The following is a 19686-nucleotide window of genomic DNA, read 5'->3' on the forward strand; positions in this document are numbered from 1 at the left end:
CAGTATGGGTCATAATCACTTTTGTGCACAAATGAGAATTAACCAGAGCCGACCAGCTCTAGTTTTGATTTAACATCACTGTATGTATCCTTTATGTAGGTGTGAGAGCCCTCTGATAAATGCAGACCTTGCGTGTGCGTGTTTCACAATATTAAAGCTTATAAAGCGCTTATGTAATCGTCGCTCGTAACAGTTTTAAGCCAAGTCTTGGCACATCCTGCTGTGTTTTTTTTTGTTTTTTTTTACTTATTTTTAGAACACAGTTTGTGTACTGTCTGAATTCAGGTATTAAAAAAGAGGGGATGGGAAGGGAAGCAACATTAGGAATACGAGGATTTAAGAGACATGATCTGCCTGAGAGGAAATTGTAGCAGCTCATTCATATCCGTGCTGACATATGGAAAAGTGAAGCTCTTTATGTTTCTCCACTGATCTGCAACAATTCACTGTTTTGAGGGTTGAGTAAATAGTTAAACTAACTATTAAGTGTCACTTAAGCAGACCAGCCCTGTGTTATAAATACTGCTTATCTGTGAGTAACATTTTGTTAAGTGTCAGTCAAAAAAATCTCCTCTGTTTCTCTTGAGGTGCTTCCAACCTCAAGGCCTGTTTGGCTTTTAGTTCCCCTGGTCAGGGACCCCTGGACAACAACTGGTCACCAGTGAAAATGTGTATTCTGTGACCAGTTGGGGAATGCCTGCAAGTTCCATGCTTGATATTGGTTGCAACAACCTATTGCGTGTTGCAGTGAAACACCTCCTTGCAATTGCTATGGTCTACAGTCACCAGTAGTTAGCATGGAATACACTGACATGTCTGCAAATATCTGCTAAAACTAGCACAGCGGTAGTTACACTGAGAAAATTAGCCTGCAACCGCTTGCTAACTGTGCATGCAGGGTGTATATTTTTTCCCCCGGGCCTGTGTGACTGAGGCATTACTCAGGAAGTCTTGATGTGTGCTCAATCATCCAGGTAAGGAAATCCCAAAAAGTTTATTCTGTTCACCACAAAACTAACAGCTAAGAGTATTAGCATTATAGAGTTAGTCTAATGGATTGCCAGCATCTTTTCTGCTGTTAAAACAGGCCACATGAGCACAGACAGGAGAGCACGGGAAAGACATTCAGCAAATAGCCTGGGGTGGAACCCAGCCCTGCATTAGCCTTATGGTATAGAGGTTAACTATTCAACCCAGTGAGCTGCTGGCACCCTGACTTATTGCAATCTTGAGAAACCAGTCCGCTGATTCTCACAAGGCTCCTCAATAATGTGAAAGGACAGTTACAGTATGGACATTTTGAAGCATAGCCATCATGGGCTCTGTTTTACAGTTTTCTATGGCCCCTGACTTTCAAGAGGTAATATACTGAAGAAGATATAGACATGTCTGTGTGAAGCCACAGCAACATCCCACAGTATTATGCAATCCTAACCCAACATCTTTAATCCCCAGTGGAACGGCTGTGCAGAAATTACAAGCAGCGATTTGGTGTAGTCTCAGGACAACTAAGAAGAGGGGGGGGAAACATATTTATACAATTGGAATTAAAGTCAAATGCACAGTCCAGAGCTTTCAAAATCAGTGGACTTGTGCTTTTTTTTTTTTGCTTTGATTTCATTAAAACGTTTTTTTTTTTTTTTTTAAAAAAAGACAAATTTTCCAGTTTTTATATAACTGAGCAGTGACATATGTTAAAACTCAGTCTTTTCAGTTTTTCTTGTCTGGACTGTGGACATGTTTATTTCTGATATAAGGGTAAGGCAGTTCAAGGGAATTAACCTATTTCACAGCCTGTCTAAAATTTGAAGAACGGCGTGTTTGTGTTCATTTTTCAGCCTTGTTGGCTTCTGGCAAAATAAGATGTAAATTGAATAAAACACAGTTATGTCATCACATAGTTTTATATTTTTGGCAAAGTCACACAAAATGAAGAGGCTAAAACTAGCATTAAGTAAAACTGTATAAAAAATATAGACATAGTCCATATGTCACCTTCTTAGAGGTTTGAAACAGACTGTGAGGATGTTTATATGGTAGCCCCACCTAAAAGTTAACCCTGCTACTGTAATGGGATCATAATTTACAAAATAAAGACAACTTGTGTTCAGTGATGTGTGAAACTAACAATTACGACCATAAACTCACCCAAAAAGTCTTTAGTGAAGCCAAAGATCAAGTGGGCAGAAGGGTCAGATTGTACAGACTTGGATAAAATTAAATGTCTTTTTGTAGCAGTAGTTGTCCCCTGGTGACTGTTTAATAACAGTGTGGGTTTAAGGTATCTGAACATGTCATACACACACACACACACACACACACACACACACACACACACACACACACACACACACACACACACACACACACACACACACACAGCACAGTCTGGAAACAATTTCTCATCCCCATCATCGTCACCATGGTAGCACTTCAAAGAGCTTGTCTAAAGCTCTAATGTGCAATAAGAGGTTCTTAGAGATGCACCTTGAAAATGGGTCAAACAAACACTTCCTTTCCATTTATGATTCTTTCTCATTTTTGCCACTTCTTGTTCATCAAAATCAGATAAGAGACTGTGGACCATACCAACGTCATACTGAAAGGATATCTTTATATGTCAAAGCTACTGTGATATGAAGGAGATGCAAAAGAAAGGAGCCAACAAACAAAGTGCAACACTGGACTAGTAATACTGTATGCATTTCAGCTAAACACAGATACATCCGGAAGTTGAGAACTTCAGTGCATCACACAATTACCACTGTGAATCCTTTCTGCTTTACTCAGTGATGTTGATGTCCTTACAAAAGTTTGTTTGAAAGTCCTCAAATTCTTCTCCCCCAATAAGACTGTGCCTCTGTTGAGAGCTAAAAGTTTTCAAAGCCTGGATACAAAAGTTCTATCCAAAGATGACGCACGCTATGAGACACACTTCCCAATTCAGACTCTAAGAGTGGACACTGGGGTTATGTGGAACAAGCTGTACCCATCTGGCCACCAAGGTGCTTTAGTGAATGAGATACTTTGACAGTGAAGTCTAGCTGCAGTTAATTTTGTGATTAGTGCCACGGCTAAGCAGCAAGATGAGTGACTGGGCACACTACATCCCACTCACTTAAAAGGTCACAGGCCACACAGATGGGATGGACAGAAGATTTACAAGTTAATGGGTAATGGGGTAAAAAGTACTTTCATCTGTTTAGCTATCGGCTTTGGGATGGCTACTTTTAGAACCAGCTAATCCTCAAAACAACACACACACATATACACACAAATATGTATATGCAATGCACATGACTCACATTGCCAGTGTAGTTCTTAGTTGTCTTAATAGAAAACTATCATGCACTGTCTCACTCACGCACGTGTGTGTGGATACAATTACACATGTACACAAGTACACAGGCCACATAGAGCATCAGTGATTAGACCCAAATGGAGCTGAACCCTGACTGATAGCATTTGCTTCTAAAGCCATCTGTGCAGACATCAGCCACTGAGTGATGATGGACGTATAGTGTCTAAACTAAAAAGAGAGCGCGCTCAGATTCAGATTTCCGTCTCATTATTTCTGCAGTGCAGAAAAAATTAAATGCATGTTTGCTTTGCTTTTCTTTAGATGAAGAATAAATTTGATTTATAAATCATGTAAGACTCCAAGATATAAGATGTCAAAATAGAAGTATATCATATAGATCACTATAGTGAGAGCCCTGAATAAGATGGTGGATGTTTGTGCCTGGAAACTGTTGTGTGAGTGAAGTTTGAAGTCAGGCATCTTACTGTGTTACTGTTTGGGCTCGATTCATTTAATAACAAAGAGCACTTTTTTCACTGTTAATTAAACATCCAGAGAAAAGCTTTAAGAGCAGAAGCTAACAGTTTTCTTTGGTTTCTTTCTGTCTTTCTTTTAAAAAATTAAAAATTGTCAAAATGCTGAAGATCTACACATCTTGCACTGCATCTAATAAAGAAGCCTCTGCTCTGAGACACACAACAGCTGTTCTCAACTAGTTTCCTTCTACAATAGCAACATTGTGACTCACACCTTATTTAGAGCTTCTGTGACAAAATCTCTTGCGTAAAGCAACGTAGATAGTGACATGTTTTCCCTTTAGAGCCTCAAACTCAGATAATGACTGAAAAAAAAGGAATGAAAATATGATTTCGTAAAATGTGTTACGTGTGTTATTTCCTAACAGCGGAGGGCGTAATCACATGCCTGATTTTCATTATACAAGCCACAGCTTTCATACACCATAGACTACACTCTGTCTGCCCAGCAACACACCGGAGATATGGCTACCTCCAAATTAATCTGCACCTGTGCCCTCAGAGGGACTGGTTTTAACAAGGAATCACATACTCTAAATAATACCAGACCAAGACCTTCGTAATAGGAAATGAAATAGTCAGTCATGGATCCTATGCTTCCTCATCCATGAACGTTTGTGATTATCTTTCATCTATCACAACCCTAACACTGACACGTTTGTATTTTACAGACCTGTAGACTTTACACAGCTGCTAAACAGGGTGTTAATCTAATTGTAGTGGTGGCATGACTGATCTTGATTGACTCATTGGTAGGGTATGAACCTTCCCCTTAACCTTAATCTTGAACAGTGTACAGAAAATAGACAGGAAGATGGAGAATATAGCACAATGTGGACGGCAAAATGTTCCCCGAAATGCACACTTAAATCTCCACATATTTCCAAAGAGCCGCACAACACTTAGAAAAGCTGTTATCCAATAACATATTACATGTTTAAGCAATATGGCAGGTCTACAGTCTGATGTCTTTTTTATTGTTTGTTACCATTGTTGGCTGTAATGCATTCCAAAATAAGTCATTACTGTTATCACGTTAGGTTTTTCAGTAATGGAACACATTACTGTATTAAACTCAGTAATCACATTAGAGCTGCAATTATGTTGTTACATTGTTACAAAGGTTCATCAGTTATTTGCATGCCAGACAGACAAAAAAAAAAAAATCAAATGTGTCTTTTTCATTCTCTGCACTTGCACTACAATCATCTGGACTTTGCATTTATTTTTATGTTTATATTCTTATTTGTTATTTTTTATTGTTAAAATATCTATTTTTCTAGAATAAGAAAATTATGAAAATGATGGTGAAGTGCAATTATGCCAAGAGCAGGAACAACTGCATTAAAAATACCACCACTGTCTCTTTGTAAACATCTGCACAGACTGCACGCTCACATAAACCCAGCCAAGAGCCCAGAATGATTGCATGCCAACCCCCAACACAGCAGCCAGAGCCTGATCTTCCACAGGTAACAAAAAGCAGTGATGAGCAGTCAGGATTGTATGGCATTGTAGCTTCCATTTCCTCATGTGCACGTTTGTAACTTTTATACAAATTACTTTCTGCAGTGATTAATTAAGTAATGTACTGTAATTACTTTTTTGACTAATGACCTGAACACTGTTTATAACACGATATTGCCATGTGTCTCCAGCCTGCATTACTTCTATATGCTTCAGGTTAAAAAAAAGTAATAATAATTATTATTATTAGTTCTAAGGTTATAATGTTTATAATGTTAATAAGAATTTGAATTAATACAATTTTAATAATAATAATAATATTATCATCAATAACAATAATGAGGAGGGGGAGGAGAAGCAAACCATCAGTTGAGCATGTAATCAACCCATTAATTTAAACAAACAGATAAACCACCCAAACATTCGTCATGAAGAATCCTGAAAAGAACATGAAAGAAATGTTGATTATTCCTGTAACTATATGGACAAGAGTTAGACTACATGGAATATGATGGATGCTAAATGACCAAAATGATTTGATCCCATAAGGAACCACAGCCTAGTGTGCTGACTGGAGATGGCTACCTGGATTTACAGCCACATTAAATATTGTACTAGTTACACTCTAGCCGTTGCTGTCATAGCAATATATTTTAAAGAGCGAGCGTGCTCAGATTCAGACTTCGTGACATTATTTCTGCAGTGCTGAAAAAAATAAATGCATGTTTGCTTTGTTTTTCTTTAGATGATGATGATATAAATTTGGTATATAAATCATGTTAGACACCAAGTTATAAGATGCCAAAAAAGAAGTATATCATATACATCACTAAAGTGAAAGCCCTGAATAAAATGGCGGATGTTTTTGCCTGGAAACTGTTGTATAAGTGAAGTTTGAAGTCATGCATCTTACTGTGTTACTGTTTGGGCTTGATTTAAGCCCACTGTTCCACCTGCTTTTAGATATTAGTCCTGGATTAAGAAAGATGCTGAAGATGCCAGTCCATTGTTATAGCGCTATCATAGCGATACATATTTTTAATTGTGCTGCCATAAATAGCAGCTGATGATCTTAAAGTAGCGTTCATGTCAGCATCCAAATTTTAAATACGACCTGTATCTGAAACATTATAATAAAGGTATCCAAAAACAATTACTCATATTAGACTTCACAAAAGTCTGCTCAAGGTTAGGTTACCAAATGACTTGAATGAATGATCCTGAAATCTGCTTCCAACCATCTTTCATCCCTCCTATGACATAAACAAAGCACAATTTTTATGAACAAATGGATGCGAGAGGAATTTTTTTTGTATAACAAATAAAAGTGACATTTAGAGACTAAATGAAATATGCTGTCTCATTTTTTTCTTATCATAAATTTGAAAGAGCTTCAGGATCTAACAATGTAGGTTAAGTGCTATAAAGTCTGGGTGTGCAAACTGAGTTATATTGCTTGACTTGTGTCCTGAAAGCCAAGTGGAATGGTTTGAAACATTAGTGTTTTCTTAATGCAAACAAAATCTAATATGGAGAAAGCAGAAGATCTTTGAATTCTAGAGCACAAATAAAGTTTGGTTCAATCAGCTTGATTGTGTTTTTTGTTGCCCGTACATCACCTTGGCAGGCAGCGATGGCTGATATTTTTTCTGATCTGTTTTCATGTTATAGGAATCATCTAAGTGCCACCACATTGAAAATCACAGTAATATTATTTGATTTGACCACAAATGGTCTTATCGAGATTAGTTTACCAATATATTTGTTCTAATTTCCAAATTGTGTTCTATCAGTGTATCAGCGTTTGGTCCCGTCTTGGATGATTAGCCATGGCTCTAAAATATTCCCCACAGTGTGTCCATGTATAACTCAGGCAAACAAGGCAAGACTTGTTTTTTCATTTTACTTTCTGTACAAGAAAGCAGCTCTGTCCACAGGTGTGGTATAAAATATTGTAAATGTTAAGTCCCAGTGGAGTCAGCAAGACAAGAATCTATGTGTATGAAGACAGATTCTTGAAATACAGTTCAAAGCACAGCACCGAAGGTTGCATCCTGTTTTCCCTGAATGAATTATCAGTTCTGTGGGGATTGGATAAACATCTCTGTGATCTTCTCATAGGAAAACTGAAATCTGATTTTATGAAATACTCATAGGATGTTTAGTAAATGAAAGTAGCAACTATAGTTGCTACTTTTGTGTTCTATCAGTGTAGAACACAAAAGAGAAGCAGCACGACTCAAAGGAAACATACTATAGTATGTTTCCTTTGAGTCGTGCTGCTTCTCTTTTTGCTGTTCGCAGACAAACATTCCTTTGAACATAGCTTAATGTTCAGATCATTACTACAACGCTACATTTATATTTACCAAATTATTCAAAAGTAGAAGAGTATAATTTGCTTTCTGGCTAAAGTGATGATGGTATTTATTTAAGGAACAGCCCAAAAAGCCTGTGTTTCCTTAGTAACAATGTGATCCAAATAAAAGTGATCCCACTAGAGGTGTTCGGTGATAATTAAGGGTCAGCAACAGGAACAGATCTTCAAGGGAGGAATAATGAGTGAGAAAGTCATTTATACAGGATGACACGTGTTTAAACTGTGCAACTAAGGCAGCATTTCATCTGATTTTGTATTAAATGTCTGTGCAAGGGAAAAGGCATATTGTTTTAATAATGTATCCTAAAAAGTATGGCAGTATCTTGTGTTGGAGTCTTTCTGTAGCTCTTACACTGCGTTTAGGATCCTTATGGAGCAACACCATCACTTAAAATAGGAACCATTAGGTGAAGAGACCATCACGAGTCTACCATTGCTATAGTACGAGATTGCCCTCATCAGTCTCACCAGGCTCCTGATTGATGTCGTTGATAACTGCGGGGGGATTTGATGTGATGGTCCAATGTTGTGACAATCACTCGCAAATAGAAGGATCTGAAATTTTACCTCCATACAGTAAAGATTGAGAGCAGAAATAGCATGCCTTTCAGACAATCAAAGAGGAGAAACTATGCAGGTTTCTTGCTCAAGGAATCTTTGTTACAGGCAGAGGAGTCTCAAAATAGGAGAAGAGATTTATTTATAAACCCTGGCACATAAACCCACAAATCAGCTAATGTTAGACAATTCTGAGAGCAATTTTTTGTAACTCTCAGACATACTTAAGATTGAATGACAAAAAAAAAGGAACAGTATGACTGATGCTTATGTTCAAACTGGGGACTGCATATCAATTCCTGTGAGGTTGTGACATAGGACATTATTAAAATTAATTGTAAAAAAAAATAAATAGCAGGTGCAGATCGGAATTTTGTCAATGTAGCAGTGAAACAAGACCTTTGCGAGCTACTTAATCTTTTGAAGCATAAATCGTCATCCACTCCACCCTAGATTTTGGAGAAAAAGTACTTTATTGGACAGAATCAACATAGATTTTAATGCCTGTCGGTTAGATTTTTTTTCCATGAATGCCAAGATTTGAGAAAACTTTTTTAAAGAACTAAAATAACAAATTAAGATAGCATAGAGTTGGGGTTATAGTTAGGGTCATAACTGATTATAGCTTAGACCTCAGAGGGGTAAAAGCGAGACTATGCTCACTTCATATTCAAAATCTCAAGTCTGTCTGTCCTTTCAAATATAAAAGGCAGAGAACAATAACAGGTTTTTTAAGTCAGATTATCGATCCACAATCAAGAAGTAATATAGGAGGGTAACAAGCATTCTGCTGACCTCAATGTGAGGAACCAGCAGTATCTGTCTCCACAGCAACCTTCTTAAACTATCTTTAGCTCCAATCCAGTAGCAAACATGATTTTCAGCATCACCTCCATGGACACGTGTCTAGTCTTGCTCAAGCAGTCCAAGATAGTAGAGCCATGATCATGCCCAGAATACAGTATGTATGTATCTGCATTTCACTGTACCCAGTCCTGTTCATTGAATAGAAGGGGGAAGCGCCTGCGTGAGGCAAAAACTAACAGAAATAATGATATTCTGTCAATGGATGAATGTAGCTGTTGTCGCATTCATACAGCACAATACTGTTTTGATTTATTATACATGTGTACAAAACTGTTTGCCTGCATGTTATCTGGTGAAACAGATGTGAAGCTCAGTGCAGGACCCACAGCAGTTTCAGATGAAGGTCCACCTTTTTGGAGCTTGATGTGCCAAACCTCTGCAGTCCTATGGTAAAGTACCGTGAGAGCTTGCTTACGAATTGAAGCCTCACGACATCCCCTTCAGTGTTTTAACATAGGAAAGATCCATTTATGCATTGACTCGGGCAGACTCAGTTTTCTTAACTGCTGGAAGGATCAGCGAGAGCCAAAGTGGGATATGTGCTTATTGTTCGTGTTTATAGAACTACACTGCCATATATATTACATTTTGGTGAACCATCAATTTAAAGGGTATGCTATACAAATCTTTTTCAATATTAATAACATGTTGTCTCTCTCTCTCTCCTCTTCTCTTTATCATTGTCTCCTTCTCTATTATTCCTTTTTTTGTAAAACCCCTGTTTCCTGTTTTTCTGTTTCAGACTGATTTTTCTTTTAGTTTGGTGACTTTCCACTTCAGTGTATGTGGGCGTTAGCACTCACACTTGTATATGCACTGTATGATGTGTGTGAGCGTAATGTGGAGGGCATGGTGGGTAAAGCCTGCTGGACATGTTCCTGTTTTTTACTTGCTATATTGAGTCACCAGTTAAGCCTTGCCAGACCAGTGTGTCAACAGGGGATTCCAGACAGTTAAGCTGCTGTGGGTGGATGCCTACCTGCCTAGGCTGAGCTTTGTTGGTAACACGCACCTTTCCATCCAGAATTGAAAACTCAATCTCTTATCCCGTCCTTATCAAAGTCTGCAGTATTACAATCTGTATTTTCCATCAAAAAGGCTGATGAGAGCCCCCAAGGCCAAGCTGTTGTTATGTGTTGGGAAGCAAACAGAAGGCATAGACCATAATGTGCTAAATCTCCATGGCAGGTGTCTGGATTACCTGGGGTGGCACCAACATTTATGCACATTTATATTCTTCTCAAAGTCATACGAAGTAGATTTTGTGGATATTTTAGATTTAAAATTATTCAAAAGTTCTGCAAGTGCTTCAATTTATTAAAGCCTCGTTGGTTTTAATATCAATAGTTTCTAAATTAACTTAGAAGCATTTTTATTTCCTGACTTTTCCGGTTGCCTATCTCACCCCTAGGTATATATATGCCAGCACTCCTGTTTGTACCATATTTCAAGGTCATCTCCTGGCACCATATGTGTTATTTCTCCCACTAGAGCAGGTGATGAATAACCTGCTATGTGCATTAGCAATGTTTAGACAGTATTGCAAACTTTTACATTTGCAAACATTTTCGTTACCGCACCATTGTCCAACTAGTGCAAGCATCTGTCTAACGATCACAGCAATAAATGGTGTGCCTACAAAAAACAAAACAAAACAAACAATAAACCTTGCGCATATTTATCAAAATAATGTGCTGAATTTCAAACTAGCATCAGACTGGGAACGAAAGGGCATGGTTGTTGATGACAGGCAGGCTGGTCCGAATGTTTCAGAAACCGCTGTTCTACCGGGAATTTCCCTCACAGCCATCTCTAGGGTTTACAGAGAATGGCACAAAAATGTAAAAAATATCCAGTGAATGAAAGTTCTCCCAGTGAAAATGCTTTGTTGTAGACAATAAGTTCAGTGCGCTCAAATAGCAGTCAACAAATTTCAATCTAACAGCTTTGGGATATGTTGGAACAGGAGATATGTTTCTGGAGCAACAGTGTGATGTCAATATAGACCAAAATCTGGGAGCAATGTTTCCAACACCAAGAATCCACACCAGTGTCTTTAGGTCTATGGAAGATCTCCACTGCCTTGCAGTCCACACTATTCAATCTTGAGCAGCATGTAAGGATGCTCTTTGAAGATTTCAGTTTTGTTTTTAATACCATCCAGACAGACTGGACACCAAATATAGCGTCTTAGGACTTCACAACCTGTTTGTTACTGGACTTTGTGACTACCTGCACGTTGATTGTTAGATTAGGCCCCAATCTTTCTTTCACCCTAGCAGTGCACAAAGGCCTCTTTAATGTGCTCTCTACACCCACAACTCTGTCCCTTCCATACTACCAAGACTCTCGTTAAGTCATTAAGTACGCGTACGATGGAACTGTGATTGGACTTGTTTCAGGAGACAGCCTATAGGAGTTAAGTCTATGACTTACAGCATGGTACACTTGAAATCATTTTTCCCTGAACTCCACCAAAACAAACAAACAAAAACAAATGCATAATAGAGTTCCAAAAACACAAGAAACTCAATACACACCAATGGAAACTTCACGTTTCAGGGTGTACATGTTACGGAAAATCTCTCCCTGTCTACAAAAATTGCAGTGCCACAGCAGAGACTTCTCTTCGTGAGGGTTCTCCGAAAAAATATAACATGCAGAAGAAGCTGCTGGTGTTATTTTTGTTTTTACCCATGCTCTAGTGTCTAGTGCTGTCATACTACATCTCTACGTGGTATGCCAGCAGCTTAGCTGGCAGACAGGAAAGCCCCTCAGAGGATCATAAACTCTACACAGAGAATCATCGGCTGCACACTCTTTCTAGCTCTTGCTGAGCAGCCGACATCATGAAAGACCCCTCCCACCTTGGACATTACCTGTTTAATTTACTGCCATCTGGCAGATGATTCAAGTCCATCACAAAGAACCAGATTTAACAGCCTCTATCCCAGAAGCACACGAGAGCTGAACTCTGCCAAACACTTACCTCAAATGAGAAAGCACCACAACAATAGTCAGCCTTGCATTACAAAGCACAGGCTCTAATGTCCAATATACCCAAGTGCAATAACTAAGCTGCTCTATTGAATTGTATTTATTGTATTATATTGTATTGTTGTAAATTAATTATGTCTATTATATGTGAAGGCACCTCTGGGATTGCTACAAATTGTGTTGTACTCTGTGCAATGACAATAGAAAGGATTGTAATCTAATCTTTACATCCAACAACTATTTCCTCCACAGACAGACAAAATTCTTCTTCCATTTCAGTCTTTAAAAAATCATTTTTAAGCAATCTTCTGATCAGTAGTAAAAGCTTTACTTCCCACTTATTATTTCTTGAAGAGAGCCAGATTTATCTACATCAGGCTTAAGATTGAATGTGAGATATTACAGACTTTTGAACCGTTTTATTTAAAATAGTTCAATAAGTTAGAGTTGTTGTTTTTTTTTTGTTTTTTTACCCTTTCATTCGAGGGACTGTTTAAAAAGCATGAAGTAGGTTAAGAAAAACAAGTGGAAATCAAACAAAAGCCGGAAATGTGGTCAAACAGGTTAGAAATGGAAAACGATAAAACTGAATGGTACAAAGGAAAGCACAAAGATGACAAACCTCCTTTGATTCATGCTGACATCATCCTTGCTGCTTTTACTCAGCATTGATTCTACCCCTAATGAGAGACACTGAGAGGAAGCCAGGAATCAGTAGTGATATATTTGATTACCTGGGTTGTAAACCTGTAGTGTAACTGCGAAAACAGCCTCCAGTCAGCCATACCTCTAAGCACAAGAGAAATAGGAACAGAAGAGATGAAGAAGTTAATTGAAGGTTCATGAGCTCTTTCATGCCTAATACAGAAAGGGCATTAGTGTTTAATAAAATAAGAAAATTGCCAAAGGAGTCTTTAAGCCTATAACTTTAGTGGCACGTATTTGCTTTACTAGTGACTGAATTCACTTATTAGTCTATGGCTTGTTCATGGGAAATAAAGGTGGTTTTGGACTGAGATACACTACTGGACTTGAAACTACAAAAGGTTTTCTGTTGAGACAGAGTTCGGATACAAGCAAGTCTAAATGTTTTATCAAATGTTCTCTGAGTGTGCCAGTTTGAAAAATAAACCTGAGGATGTTTTGCTCCATCCCAATGTTAACTATGATTTCCGTTTTGTAAAGAAGAAAAATATCACTCTTTGATTGGTGTCTTGGAATTCAGCTCTGTCAGTGCAATTTATTCTATGTTCCACAGGCAGACAGAGAAGATATCTGGCACAGCACTGGACTATTCTTAACCCTTTCTTTGCTTTTCTTCCTGCCTTTAAAACCACATTAGTGATTATTACTGGGGAATGAATCAAAACTGATATCAGTAATTACCCTTAAATGTTCTGATGAGTTTAATTCCATCCTTAAATGTATAATTTCACTGTGTAATTATTTTTGATATGTGTATGTTGGCACGCGTGCATGTGTTTCTGGACAGTAATTAATTAAATGTCTCTTGAGCTGTCTAGTATTCCCTTCATATAATTTAATAATCTAGATGAAGAATCCATTTTTCACTTGTCATTTTTCATTATTAAACTTTAGAGTTTTACTTCATGAGTGTCCAAGAGGCCTCTAATGGAGAATGGGCTCAGCTATTCCAATTAAGGAGATGAGACTGTGCAGCCTCCTTATAAATAAAGGCATGCAATACCAGGTTACAACAGGCTTTGTTGCATCTGGATATATACTTATATGGAACAGCGTTCTTTGGAGAGATAAGACAAGGTATCACACCAAAATCTTATCCCAGCTATGAAGCATGGAGGAGGAAAACTGTGGCAGATTGCCCACCATACAAGCCATGTATTTGCATATCAAGCATAAATGTACTCTTACTAAAAAAGGTCAGAAACAGAAAGCGTGTGGAAATGTTGCCAAAAAATATTTCTCGGTGTATAATGCTACTATAAATAAATGATAATGACATTAAGAAATGCATTCAGCCTACATGCTGAGGCATAAAAACAAGCAAAGTAAATTCTGAGAAGAACTTGCAACACTGAATATCCTGGTAACCTTGTGATGATGTGACATCCGGCATCCCCATCCATTGACTTATTGACATCGAAGTGACCTAAGATTATTGTCCCAATTATCACAACATCACGTCTGAAATAGTGGCAGCTGTGACTCTAAGGCACTTTACTCTTCATTCTCTGAAGATATCCTGTTAACACGATGAAACAACCTAAAGGTCACATGTCTGTCTTATTGGCATATTTGCTTAAAGCCTTGCTATTCCTGAACCTTCGTCCAACCAACCCCTTCTTTAATTAGACAACTGAAAGGCTAAAAATAAGCAATAATGACTCATGGAATATGTTTCACAGTGAGACTAACACTGTTTCATTTTCCATTTGACCAGAAAATATGGCATATAAATGATTCCATAAATATGTGCTTTGGTCTAGTTGTAAGCAACTGTAATAAGATCTACAATGTGGCCCCGAGTCACAGCAAGCAACCAATCTTCTGCTAGTGATTTGTATGTTCAGTACTATATGTTCCCAGCAGTGGCAATTTCTCTCCCGCATCAGTAAAAAATAGTACTTCTGTGTGGTGCTATTACCTTCTTAATAGCTCTGCTAGAATGAGTGTATTGAGAGACAAATTGTTGGAGTATCTGGCATTATATTCAGACTGAAGGCTTGCTACTGAAATTTGGAACACGTCTAGGCCATTGCAGCAAATATATAACAATATTAAACTCAAAACCTACAAGTCCAGTGTGGCTGAGGTGTCAAATTCTATAATATGACAAGGGAGTACAAGCAAATGAATGTGTCCAAACTTTCTAAGCCAGTTAATTGTTTTTTGTTTGTTTTTTGGTGTGTGGGTGTGTGAGAATTGTTTAACTATAGCACCACTAAACAACTTTCTTTTGCTAACATGGAGAAGTAAATACAGTTGAATTTGGTTCTATTATCTAATCTCCCGGGTCTCCGTTTCATTCAGATCCAATAAGTTCTGGTAATCATCTTATCTTGGTAAGCTTTTTTCTTTTTTTCTTCTTCTTCTTCTTTTTTGGGGAGTTTCCAAAAAAGTGATTTAGGAGATTGACACCTAAAAGCTTAATTTAAGAAAAAGTCATTGTGTCACTGGTTTTGTACTATGCTGTTGAGTCACTTTGTATTTGTCCCAGCACTGTTCATTTTGGAAAAGAAGTTGTCAAATTCTTTCATTTCACAAATTAAAGTAGCTGGAACACATCTATAGTCTAGATGCAACATGCAAAGGCTCCTTAATGGATTTTAAAGTAGAGGTTAGGAAAATAAGCCCTTTCTCTCCTGCGGCTCACTTTTAGCTATGTGGTAATACTATCTACACTGAGTTCCATCATGTCGATGGAATTGCTGTACTCTACATTAAACCTCACTCTTGTCTCTATCTCCGTGGCTCTCAGTGCTCTGTCAATTTTTCCATCCTCCCTTTAATGTTGCAGAGATGGGAGTCCCTAGCCAACAGCATGAATCTTTCTTCCTTCTAACAGGGGTCCTCTCTCTTAAATCCTGAAGATTCCAGAGACAGTGATGTAATTTACATGCAATTTTAAGATTGTAATATCCATTACATTTTTTTTTTCCTTATTTTTTTAAGGGACAACTGAGTTTTCTTTAATTCACCAGCAGCATATCAAGTAAATCAGATGGAGATAATATGGAGAAACAAACCTGCTAGAACTAAGGCAACGAAGATTGTAGACAATTTTCAGTAAAACATCCACAGAAACACTGCACAACAGTCTTTCTGTTTATACTGTCTGTTCAGTAGGGTCATCTAATCTTAATGCACTCAAAGTGGTCAGATAAAAGTCTCAAAAACACTTTTTTTGCCTAAAATTATGGATGTAATTTCCACATCCATAAGCACACTAGGGTCTAAGTAGAGGTCTGTTCAGTTGTCCATGTTTCTGTTGGCTTCATATGATGCTAGTCATCTCATCTCCAAAAAATATCCTGAAAAACATTTAGAGAGATCCTGTGTGAAGGAGTCCTTTTCTACCTGCATCTACCATTTGCCTTTCAATAAATATAAGGATCAAAGCAAAACTTCTCTTTCTAGACACAATCTATTACAGCTGATCATCAAGTGGAATCCAAGTGTGCGAGAACAGATAGAATCATGGTGTCATTGCATGTCTGTGGAGGATAGCCAAAACAATATAGATATAAACAAAACAAACGAACTTCAAAATTTTTTTTATATTAATATAGATTATTTTATTGTTATTTTATCTATCTATCTATCTATCTATCTATCTATCTATCTATCTATCTATCTATCTATCTATCTATCTATCTATCTATCTATCTATCTATCTATCTATCTATCTATCTATCTGTCTGTCTGTCTGTCTGTCTGTCTGTCTGTCTGTCTGTCTGTCTAAAGCATAGTGTGTGTGCAATTGTTGGTTAGGGTTATTGGTTGGTTAAAAAGTAATATTGTGCAGTGTACAATCCCTTTGATATGACTGGCAGACATAATACACATTCGCTATTATTTGTCCAAGCTGCCAAATCATTTTCCATGTCTGGCAGGATGCTTGCATCCCACCACAGTGACATAAACAAAGGATGTCATTTCCACTTTTTATCACAGAGTTTGTTGCTATGTTACTGAAATAAACTAATGAAATGTTACATTGAAAGAAAGTCTACTGAAAGAAAGACTCCCGCAAATGCTATGTGTTTCTCTTTCTTTTATGTTTTTCTCTGGGGTGAGGTGTCAGGGTCTTGTTTTTGTGTTTTTTTTGGTGGGGGGGTTGTACATCTGTAAACTGCAGGCTGCACTGCAAGTGATGCAAGTCACATTTCTATATATTTATTGCCTGCCTGTATCCATCAGTCTATGATTTTTAGATTTCTGTCAGTTTGTCAAACCACATGGTAGTTTTTCTGTTTGTACCTCAAACAGTAACAACATATAAACTGCAGTGTATACACTAACCTTTTCAATTTGGATAGACAAAAACACATTCAATGGGGTCAGCATGAGCAGTGTGTGAGAAACATTACTTCATCTGCTCCTTCATAAGAAGCTTTTGTTGTATTTTTTCATAGATACAAATCTAGTTTTTGAGTGGTTAACAAACTGAGACATGCAAAATTTGTAGATAAAGTCTTATTATTATTTTTATTTCTTCTTATTATTTGCAAAATAAATTTGATGATTAACTGTTTGAAAAGTAAGTCTGGTAGTAGACTTAATAACTAATGAGTGGCCCGAAATGGATTTTTGTACTGTCAGCCAACAAAGCAAATACTCTGCCCAGAACAGTTAGTCCCAACAAGTGGTCAAAACACTTTTCAAAGGATCCCAACTGATTTTTTCTGCTAAAATGTCACATCACAGCAAGATAAGCAAACCTGCCACATTTTCATCCTCTGCTTATAAATGTATTTCCTTTTTGAAAGATCATGTTTTATAACTTTCTGAATTGGTTTCACCGGCCAGTTTTGTTCTGCACTTACATGACTGCTAATGAAAATGCCCAAATCATTAGGATTCATTGTAATTGTAAAACACGAGTATCTGTACACAGTTTAGTTGAAATTCATCTAGTATTTGAGCAGATGGGTAGGTGCAGTCGGTCAGTCTTCTTTTTGGTTCGTGAAGACATTCCACCTTTCATCCAAGAGGTTTCTTCAGTTTGATCTCTTCAAATATGCTAAGATCCCCCCCCCCCCCCAATTGCTCAAGACTAATATTTATACGTACTCAGAAGTGATAGACCTGAAGGTACAAGTGGGAATGACAGAAGCTCCACTCTGGTGTGGATGAATAAATAAATAAATAAAATTAAAAGCTTTTCCAGCTTGTTAGCCAGAACCATTACTGTGCTACATGAGTGGTATTTAAATGAATGGGGAGGACTGTATTTTCTCGTCTGTCTGTCTATGATTATGTAAGCATAAAGTCACCTAATGATGTCATTGGTGGTCAGTGGAGGTCTTTAACCACATTTTGGTGATTTTCTTCACATGGAGCTGTGCATGCAAGTGTTTTTGTTGAAACATTGCAAGGTTTTATCCACTGAAATCACCAATATTAAAAGAAAATATCATTTGTAGTACCTAATGCATATTTTGAGTCTTTACACTCTCACTTCTTAAAATCTTTTTTTAAATATCATGTAATCTGGACTTAAATCAAACGAAGCAATGTTCTGTAGCACTACGAAACACTCTAAACATCATCCTGTAGCATTATGAGTCCTCTGGGAAGAGGGAGGGAGTTTCTATATAGTTGATTAGAATTTTTGATTTGAGCAAATAAGCACTAATGTATCATTATGACATTTGGACCAGTGTGGAGAGAACAAACAGGCAGTCCAGTTGTTTGCATGATTAGATTATTCTGTGTCCAAAGCATTAAAAACCGTATCCATTTGATCATACCTTATTTGGCTGCACGTCTTTGAATTCAGTTCTCAACTACACAGAAAGCCGCTAAACACAGCGTCCGCATTATGGATCTGTCCGTGTTTTACTTACAGTAGTAACAGACGGCACTACTGGGAGATCATTTATGCATGAAACACAAAGCTGTGTTATCGCTTTGTTTTGACGTCTTATTTTGGCACTGTGTTGTGTTACAACAGGTCAGACATCATTTATACAATATGTGATGCTGTGATGAAACAATTCAATACTGATAAATGTCCTCATTCTCAAGCAGTCTGCAGGCACAATGACCTTAGAGTGATATTTTTGATATGATTTTTTGGTAATATTGTGAGATATTGATGGGTAGAACTGAGCTAAACCAGTGTTATACAGATGTAGAAAAAAGGTTTTTCTTCAATATGTTGTTGTGTATGTGTGCACATATATGTTTGTATCTAAAAGCACCTGACTGTATATGTATACCATAGGCACATTATATCACAAGGGACAACAAGATAATCTAATATTGTAGAGGAATAAAAAAGTAAGAAAAAAAGTGAATAAAGACAAAACATCACCCAAATGTACAAATGTGCCCGAACACATGGGATTATGCCAGTCTCATGGCTCCAAGTACTCAAGACATATACAGGCCCAGTAGTCACACTACTTGTGGTTAAATTGGGAGGTGTTGTTTCAGCTTTAAAGCTGCCCTAAGGGATGAGGCTGACCTTTTAGAGTAAGCATCTGATGACTCCCTATGGACAAGCCCATACTCGTTTAGATGGAGTCTTTACATTTTATTTAGTTAGTTATTCATGCAAGCCACCTTGGGGGAGTCAGGCAGTCTGTGACAAATGCGACCTTTTATACCTGAACTGCATTAAGGTGATGACTGGAGGAAGAAGAAGGCTGTCTGTTGTTGAAACCATGTCCCTGTAATGTAGTTGCTTAAAGCCACTAAATGATCTTCCATCATTTTGAAAATAGGATTAGTTCATTATCCAAGGACACATTTGTGTATTTATTTGTCTTTTACATAAATAAGCCAACTACTGCTCAGGAACCCTTAAATCCCAATTAAAAAAAAGACATGTCTTTCAGTTTTTGTATCTTTTTCTTATCCCACTAGAATAA

This window comes from Aulonocara sp. 'chitande type north' Nkhata Bay, linkage group LG16 (assembly GCF_057382095.1).
Source record: "Aulonocara sp. 'chitande type north' Nkhata Bay isolate Kocher_YH1m ecotype deep benthic linkage group LG16, A_spYH_male_GT1.1, whole genome shotgun sequence".
NCBI classification, from domain to species: Eukaryota; Metazoa; Chordata; class Actinopteri; order Cichliformes; family Cichlidae; genus Aulonocara; species Aulonocara sp. 'chitande type north' Nkhata Bay.